This window comes from Ammospiza caudacuta, chromosome 2 (assembly GCF_027887145.1).
Source record: "Ammospiza caudacuta isolate bAmmCau1 chromosome 2, bAmmCau1.pri, whole genome shotgun sequence".
Lineage (NCBI taxonomy): Eukaryota > Metazoa > Chordata > Aves > Passeriformes > Passerellidae > Ammospiza > Ammospiza caudacuta.
The window spans coordinates 87,113,644-87,123,559 of NC_080594.1; positions in this window are offsets into that span (position 1 = coordinate 87,113,644).

The window sequence follows — 9,916 nt, forward strand, 5'->3', positions numbered from 1 at the left end:
GATAACCTAGTAACTAGAATGGAAAAATAATAGGCAACACATTTATAAACCAAGTTATTTCCAACCCAACTGAAAATCAGGACCATTAGGAGTAGACCACATCAAAGAAAATGAGCACTGCAATACATTTATATATATATATATATATATATATATCTCAGCATCAGTATAGTAACCAATTTAGGTATAAGTAAAGTGATGTCACTGCCACCTAAACACTGTGGATCTTCTTAAAATTAAAATGAAATTATGTTTGAAGAGAAATTCTGAAATACTTGGTTACGTTCTGGTGGGGTTTTTTTTCCACTTGCAGTATTCACCAAATGAAAAGAGGAAAGAAACTGAAAACTGACAATTCATTTGGTGTTTCTGGTTGATAGCAGAAGAAGGAAGGAGAACTTATTCTTACGAGGTTTCCAGCAGATTTCACGTCAAAGAGGTTAGAAAAGTTTGAATAAACGCCACATAAACATCTGGGGCCAGATTCATGGGATATTCCAGCTGCTTTGGAGCAATTCAGTGACACAAAGCAGCAGTAAAACCCACTTTACTGGCCATTTAAGTCAAGTTTATGGCTGCTTTGCATTCCCAGAGCAGCTCAAAACAGCCAATACCATTGAAACTTACTCTGAATTTCTGGGCTTTGAATGGAGCTGCAACCTAACTCCAAAATCCTCTAATGTGTCTATTTCTACTAGACATAGCATTCTAGCTCAGCATGTGTCTGCTCATCACCACCTTTATTTGCAGTGTGATTGTAATGATCTAATTAGGAACTAAAAGTACTTTCAGTCAATGACACTCCTTGAAGTTTAAAGAAACACAACTTTCAATGAGTTCAAGTAACTGTTAAAGCAGCGTAGCATTTTCTTTCTAATTAATCTGTTTCTCAGGATGCACACTGTAGTTTCAGTCCCTATAATACGCTATAGCTCTTGCTGGGAGCACACTATAAGATTTGCACTGAGTTTTCCAGACCTCAGGACTGAAGCCTGCCAGGCTTGCCCTGTCTTGCCCTGGGTTTTCCAGCTGGCAAATTTACCTCTCTTGATTTTTTTTTTTTAACATCAAGCTGTCTAATGTAATAGGTTTGATTTGTTTTATTTTTTTTAATATTTATATGGTATATTATTTATACCGCTATGATTTATATTTTACAACTCCAGTATACACAATGATGCAGTGTAAAGAAATGCAATAGAGAAATGGAGGGAAGATGTAGTATGGAGGAATACCTCCATGGGATGACAAGAAATGTGTACAGAGAGATCTGTTACTCAAGACCCTCAGCTGTAAGCAACTAACCTACAGTCAGTGAAAGAAATGCACACCTGGACAAAACTGAGTTCAGGTATAACTGAGAATAAAGACATAACATCTAGCCTACAAAAAGGGCACATATCCAGAAAATTTGGACACAATTTAAAGCTGCAGACCCAGGGTGAGAAAAGAGCAAATATGCACTTATATGTTAGCAAGAATATATAAAGTCCTTCATTGAGGAAAAGGAAACCACAAAGATGAACATCATATTTCTTCAAGTGAATGACTAGAAGCTGACAAATCTGCATTGCCCCAACATGCTTAAGAGCAAAATGAAACAAGCAAACTTGGGAGCAAGGGGAGAAGGAAAATGTTGAGCATAATAATAGAAAAAACAGTGGAAACTAAGCATGTGTATAACATTTTAAACTACATTGTTATTATTAATGAGACTTTCTGTATTAAAATATTCTTTTCTGACATGAAATTTGCACAAATGATTCTTGGATTATACTGAAAATATTTTAGACATGACAACAACAAATTCTTGGCTTTATATATATAAGGTGTGCTTTTTTGCTCACGTACAATATTTTGTGCATAACAACACATATAATAAATAATAGTGATCAACAGCCACCTCCCAGGATTTTACAGAAATGCATTATTGAACGTTCTTGAAGACATTGCATGTTATAATCATGAGTACCATGAGTACCATTAACCAAATGTAGTAGGAGGCCTAAATGAAAAATGGTGTGGAAATTAATAACCCTGTATTTAGAGCAAGGTTTGTATTTTATGAGATAAATAAGACTTGGATCTCCATCCCACCTGTGAAGAGTTGAAAAGTCATGAAGGACCAGTCAGTCATTCGTTAGGTGAAGCAGGAGTCCCTGGAACTGTAGCATAATGGTGTTGGCTGAAGAAGTTAAATTAACATTACACCAGGAGCCATATATTTCCTGGTTTTTCAGTGCTTCATTTAGCAACCTTAATATTCTTTTAACCACAGGTATTTAGTGTCATGTATATACAATATCTGTTTTCTCATTAGTTTTTTTTCCATTTTTCTGCCTGTCCCTTAATAGGGATGGATGGAGCAATTAAAACACAGCTCCACTTCAGAGCATACTGCAAAACCCAGGAGAAGCTTCTGCCTCTCGGAGTGCCAGAGGGCATAGCTGGCAGCAGCTGTGCCATTTCTTCCAAAAGTGTTATATATATATTTATGTATATACTTTTATGCAGCTAATTATTTCAGATGGACACTCAAAAGGAAGCAGAAGCTATGACCTGATTTATTCTAAAATGCCTTTAGTATTTATTAGTACATTACATTACAGCCAAAATAGATTTTACAAAGGAAGGTGAAGGTAAAAGGGGGCAGATTCCCTAATCTCCACAACCTCAGATTATCTGTAAGGAAACACCCCATTATCCTGTCATTATTATCCCTGCATACGAGTTTGTCTAACAATATACTCCCATCTCTGAGCCAATTTTTACTAATTTTTTCCTCTTTTTTCTCTCATTGCCTTTTTAAAAGTGGTTATAAATATGCAAGATGTTGATTTCACTCCTCATTTTCAACTTGAATAATTTCAAATTCCATACAGTGTATCTGCATTTCCCATTTGCAACGTACATGCATTGCAGAGGAATAAATGTATACCATATATCACCAAAAATGTATACATCATAATATCAATTATGTACAAATGTGAAAACCCATTTAAAACCCATTCTGTTTCTCAGTGGAAAGTTAGCTTCCTCCAAATCCCAAACAAGGCATCTTGGACTGACCTACGGGATAATTTACCCTGTGTTTCATTTTAACATATTTCTTAGGCAATGAGAATGTGCAATGATACATTGTAGAAATCTCATCAAGACAAAAATCCCAATTAGAAGAGGATAGAAGTGTAAACTATAACAAAATGCAGCTCCTCTGCTTCTATGGGGTATCTTAGGCAGACACAGGTTCGTGTTCACCTAATCTGAAATACATCACTTGGCATCTCTTAGGTGAGTAAAATGTTTTCACTTGAGCTATTCTAATTCCCCAACTAAATATCCTAACATGTCACTTCCTATTTATAGCATGCTGAACAATTCCAAAATTTTATTAAAAATTATATTCTAATAAAAGTTAGCTTACCATGTCTCACTTAAAATTCACAGCCAACTCTATATTTGATCTATAACCAATGTCACAGCACATTTCAATCTATATCAGGAAAAGACAGATAACTGAAAGGACTCATGTATTTTCCACAGATTTGCTATAATTTTGTTTACTAATTAATTAAAATGAATGAGATTCTTCCCTTTACTTCCCTTATCAACCTCACTTCTTATCCATTTATCACATTTTGCCATACTAAAACACTAAGTTTTCTGTGGAGGGCTATGTGGATTCGGGGAAAATTATTTTATTTTACAGTATTTAATTCTCTGCAGCCAAGATCCCTCAGTGTTTCTATAGTCTTTGCTCCTCTAGTTCTTTTTATGGTTCCAAGAACAATGATAATGAAAGAAAGAATGAAAATACACCACCAGTGGTACTCATTTTAAGATGCTTCTTTTTTCTACAGCACAATAAAAACCAACCCTGAGCCTCACGAGTGTAACAGAGAAGACATTATTTTAGTGCATTTCATGCTCTATTATCTTATTTAGTGATACATCAGATTTTAAAATTAATGTAACAATACCATTTACTTAAATAAACCATGCCACAAACACAGGGAAAAGCCATTGAGAAGGATTAGCAGGAAGACAGCATTTAGGATGTCTTTGTTAGCACAGTATATTACATTTAAAAATACACAAAGTTAAGAACATCACGTTGGCTTCTTTATTGTTAGCTGTCTGATAGGCTATTTATTTCAGAAAATAGTGATTGAATACTGGCTGCCAGGTAATAAGCTTTCTCTAGTCTGTTATAGGAATTAAATTATCAGCCATCAGTAGTGCTCCTGGTAGCCATGTATTATTATGTGTACAACATACTAGCTGTCCTTTAAATCAAGATGTATCTTTTAATCAGAAGTATTTTCTTTCCATAAAGAATTCAAAGTTGGTTCGAGTCCAAAACAAGTTAGAAAAAAGAAAAAGGCCAACTCATTCACGACTTAGCATGACTGGTGCTGTCGCAGTTATTTTTGTTTCTAGTAAAGCGCTCAGTGGTTGCTGTGTGGTGCAGGTCCCTGGGAAGACTCAGGGCTCTGTGAGACAGTCGTTCCCCTGTGCTGCCCCAGGGGTTTAGCAGGAAGCATCCAGCAGGCTCTGTGCTCCACCTCGTCCTCCTCAATAACTTCACTAATGAAAGGGTCAGTCATCTTTTGGAGCGATGTACCATGTTGCTTTTTTCTTTCTCAAAGAAGAGGTTAAGCCTCATGATATGAGCTCAGGGGAGGCCAGAATATCCTTCCTTAAACAGCAGCAAAATAACTTCACCAAAGGCCTTTGTGGGAAGCAAGGTAAGTTCAGAAAGAGCTGGGATTTGTGAGCCACTACATGGAACAACTTCATTATTGCTTCCTCAGGTACTGCCAGCTGAGAGACTACAATGTCCAACTACCAGCACATCCAGGTGGACAAAAGAGCAGGCATCTTTCTGGATCTTTTCTAATGATAAAGGGCAGTAGTGCACATTAAGGCTTTGGAACTCTTGTTTATTTGATGCAATTTGTTCTAAAGCCTTATTTATAATTTTCCATCTTTATGCATGCAAAAATTCATCTAAGGAAGGAGTACAAGAGAACCTGAACTGAACACAGAATCTGCCTATGCACCATCTTTGTCCTATCTACCCTAAAATGTTAATACCTATGATGAGAAAAACCACACACCACAGATGCCAGATATGCATAAAATAAACCCAAAATTCACAGTTTTGAGGCATGCAGCAGGAAGGATTACTTCCAACTTTCTCATTGATCATCCTCTAAATACTAACCACTTGTGACTGTCAGGGATAGAATACCAGATAAAACTGGTTATTTCAACTGTTCCCTTGTTCTTGAGACTTGATCTTAAAATATTCTCTAAGATGGTCAAAACTTGACAGGTCAAGGACCCAAACAACGTTTTGGATGGTTGGAGGGCTGGACCAGAAGAACTGCAAAGGCTCCACCAAAAATTATTCTGTGATTCTAATGTCACTCCATATGATTTTTCCTGTGTGAGAGATTATTTCCCACACCACTCACATTGACTTCTTCTTTAAGGACAGCAAGAGAAAAGGATTGAGAAGGATCAGAGTCATGACTGCACACAGCCATTTATCACCTCAGGAGCTCTCACCCCTATTTCATGGGAGCCAGTGCTCCAAAAGAAATCATAAAATGGCCAGGGAAAAACACAAGGTGTCAAAACACCAAGTCCTATCTTTCCCCATCTTTGAAAACTTCCAGTTTCTGGAGCAGCCATAAGAGAGCAACTGACTTTTCATGCTGTGCACCCCAGTCACCTCCTCTGAGAATCCCCCTGCATGACATTTACTTTAATAGGTCTAATTATAAAGAAATGCACTTTTCAGTCAGAACCGAAGAACCAGTAGGTTTTCTTCTTTAACATGCCAACCAGCTGTTTTGAAAGGTACTTCTCTAATCTCTTTCCTTCCACATGTTCAAACAGATGAAAGTAATTTTGTGCTCAACTGTCTATAAGTAATTAGACTGGGATGTAAAGGAGTCTTTATGTATCAGTTCAGAAAGAGCTACACTCTTAGCATACAGAATAATTATTAGCAATCTTCTTCATCTGTAAGGTATACCTTATGCATTTTACATGAGTTCCCATTATTAACATAACCTGACTATCAAAGCTCCATTGAAACTGGTGTCTTCTTTTTCATGTAACTGACTGAAATTCCCCAGAAATATAGTAATTTGAAAACAGCAATGCTGATGATTTGTTTCAGCTGTAATTTGTTATTTTTTTCCTCTTCTTTGTTGTTCTCCTAGTAAAGACCTAAACCAGTGGGGCTCCAATATACACAAACAAGTGTTCTGCTTTTGCTACAAGATGGATATTAATATTCAGTGAGGGTCCTAGAAAGCTGCCTTTTGTCAGTTTCCTGGGCTAAATTCCCTTAATCTTATTAATTAGGAGGTCACAAAAAGAATACTTTATTGGGAAACAAAATGTGTGTTCTAAAGATAGGTTCAATTAAATCTATGAATTTACTAGCAACGATGACAGGAGAATAATTCTTCAGACTCTGCCTCTGAACTGTGCTTGGCATGTCTGTAAACAGGGTGGGCAATTACTGAAATGTCAGACGGGTAGAAACATCTTTTGAACAATAGCTATTTTAAAAGTTGGAGCATCTTTCACAAGAAAAGTTACAGCTTCAGGACTGGGATTGTGCTCAATATAAGGAAAGCTGGAGAAAAACCACACACCATCCCAGGGCTTGCAACCCTGCATAGAGGTGCAGGCAAAACTGAGTCAGGTTGGAAGGGCAAAGTGTTTTGTTTTGATCCTATATGGAAAACATTTTTTGTAAGCAGATTGCTTCCTCAAACATATCCCTCACTTCACAGCTACATACTATGACCACATCTTTTCATGAAATAACGTCCCAATTTTCCTAGAGATAGAATATCATTTTAGTTTCTTTAGAACCACAAGGCATCCTCAGAAAGTGAAGTCTGACTCTTGGTGGTTTTGCCACCAAAATGGAGGAGAGATGGTTATTTGCCAACAGACAGATCTGAACACAAGAACAGTGGTAGAGAGGCCAAAAGCATTTGTTCTTTTGGTCACTGCCAAAGAAGCAGTATTTTGCCCAAGAACCCATCAGAAGGACTTGGCGTAATCTTCAAGGATTACAAGCATTACATGCCAATGCAAGTGACTCAGATGCTCTGTGTCTGTCCCCAGAGTAAGGCACACTCTGTGAATACAACCAGAAGTGAGGCACTTTTCATTTGCTGTTTTCACTGACAGAAACTATACTCTACAGATGTGTTAGAATGGCTCCTGCCCTGAAGAGCTGATTTTCCAAACAGACTGAAAAGCAGCAAAAGACCAAAATGAAACTGAAAAGCAAAGATATATTAATTTCTTACACAACATGTTAGAGCTGTGAGAAGTGGTCCAGCAGGACAAAGTCAGGGCATTTTTCTGTCAAATCCATGTCACAATGAAGGTATGTCAACAAAACACTGTCATACCGGATCAAAACATATTATCCCAATGCAGCTCAGTCCAGTCTGGCCAGCCATACAGTGAAGAGTAAGAATAGCAATACACCAGATATGAAGATCTTAAATGTGCTGGGAAAGGCTTGAGAAAACCCTGAGCTGGATTTAACCCATTTCTAAGTGGCCTTGTGAGGGAAGCAGGAGATGCACAGCCTCAGGCGGGTAAGCTGGTGGCAGAACATGTGGCACCCGAACTACCAACTCCCTAAAAACACACACACATTCTAGTCAGTCTAAGAGACTTATTCTGTTTACTAGCCAGATGTGTGCACCTCTGGTACATACCCTAGAAGAAAAAACAACAGCAGCAGGACACAGCCTGTCTGCAACAAAGTCAGCTCTTCACAAGACTGATTTTTAAATTTAGAAGTTGCATAGTGAGAGGATCCACCATGAACCAGACGAAAATATTTGGAAATGTTACCCTATGATGCAGGAGAAAAAGAAACATACTTGCACAGTTTGTATCAACAAGGGTAAATAATGCTCCAGATTTAACTTTCAGATAGAAAAAAAATTACTATTCACTAGGCAGGAAAGGATAGGTTGAGATGATGAGATCATCAGGCACATATTTTTCCATTAGAAATCAATTAATTCTGCCTGGCTCAGAGTTCAAGTCACATGACTTCATACATAACACTTAATGCATTCAAGACTGCAATGTAAATATCACAAAAATATGGAAAGAGAAAGGGCTAGAACTCTTGTTATATCATGTGTTCTTGCCCTTCATATTATTTGTTTTCTCAGAGACCAAAGGTGTGTATGATACATTACAAATGCTCTCTTTCTGCAAATATCCAAAATAATGACTTGTTTGGATAAGTGAGTTCATTCTCACTTTCTCTGGAATGTCCTTACTAGGCTATTACTCTCCTCACATAAATTCCTGGGTATTACAGAAAGCATAATAGAAAATATCACAATAGCCAAATATATATAAAAGCATTACATTGATAAAGGTCAAAATTACTCATCACCTTCATCTGAATACAATTTCTCTGTTTTGGTAGGTCATTCTCATTGATTCTAGGAAGAAATGTTATTGATTATGTCCATTATTACTTGACTGCTTTGCTAAAACTCTGGTTTTCTGGTGGACATTGAACTGTGCAGAGGTTCTCCATCATTACTTACAAATCCCCAGAGATCTGGAGATTTGGTCCCACTGCACCTTGTCGAAAAGCAAATAAATATACTGGTGCACATTTCCTAAGCATGGGGAGATGTCAAAGAGACCCCCAAGAATCTTTTCACAGGGTCTCCTCTCAGCTGGCTATACCCTATCATACATCTACTCTTACAGGAACAACAGGGACACGGGGTGTTCTCCTTTACCCTAAAAAATTGCTGCCATAAGCAGAGTGAGAAAAGGACCAAAAAAAGGTGAGATCTTGCCAACCACTCCCAGGGATTACCTGACATAGTTGCTCAGTCACACTGGAAGGAGCATGGCAAGCCCCTAAAACAATGCATCTATCCTGAAAGAAACTTACCCCCGTGGGGATCTTCAAGAATCATTAGGACCCTCTGAGAAAAGAGATGCTGGAAAAGGAAACTCAAAGAAACAAAGGACAAATAAATAAAACATGACCCCTGTACCCAATTAAGGAAGACCCCATGGCTGACAAGGACTTCATTAGTCAGAGCTGATTTAACACAAAGGTTCTTAGTTGCTATGGATGGCGTAGAATGGGCAGAAAAATTACAAAATACTCCACATATACCACGACATGCCTGTGACCATTCAGCCACGTCAGACTTGTTTTAATGCTGGATGGCACTTAGAAGCTTGTTTAAAATACTGGGCATATACAGAGTGAGTAAATTGCTTAGAGTAAGGTGAGCAGGTCAATGAAATGAAAAACATAAAAGCTGTGGGTAGGCAGAATAGGTGTAAGTTATAAGGGAAACCTAATTTTTACCTTGACACAAACCTTGAGTACTAATTGTTCTATCTAGAAAATCCTAATAAGTCTTGTGCAGTGTCTCAGGATATTGTTAATTATTTTAAAATTTGGTTTGTTTTAAAAGATGGAATCTTTGTTTATTGTTATCTAGTAGAAGAGGCTCTACAGACAGGTCCTGAAGATACTAATTTTTCTTATGATTATTCTTTGCCAGAGAATGAGTTATTGCTGTTCCTTTTTTTTTCTTCCTTCGTGTTATGGCTTTTCCTTGTGTATATTCATTTTATATGATATGAATTATACCAAGAATGTACATCATGGGAATACATCTCGTGTTGGAGAAAAACTGTGGACTTTTTTTCATTCTTTTAACTGAGGGTCTGTGACTATTTATTTTGTTTTCCCTAAATTTTATGAACAGTTACCATGATTTTATGATCTTTCCATTTGCTACACTTTGAAATATATAAATAGAATTTGAAACAATGAGCAAGATTCACCAGGAGGCTCTGACTGCCTGAT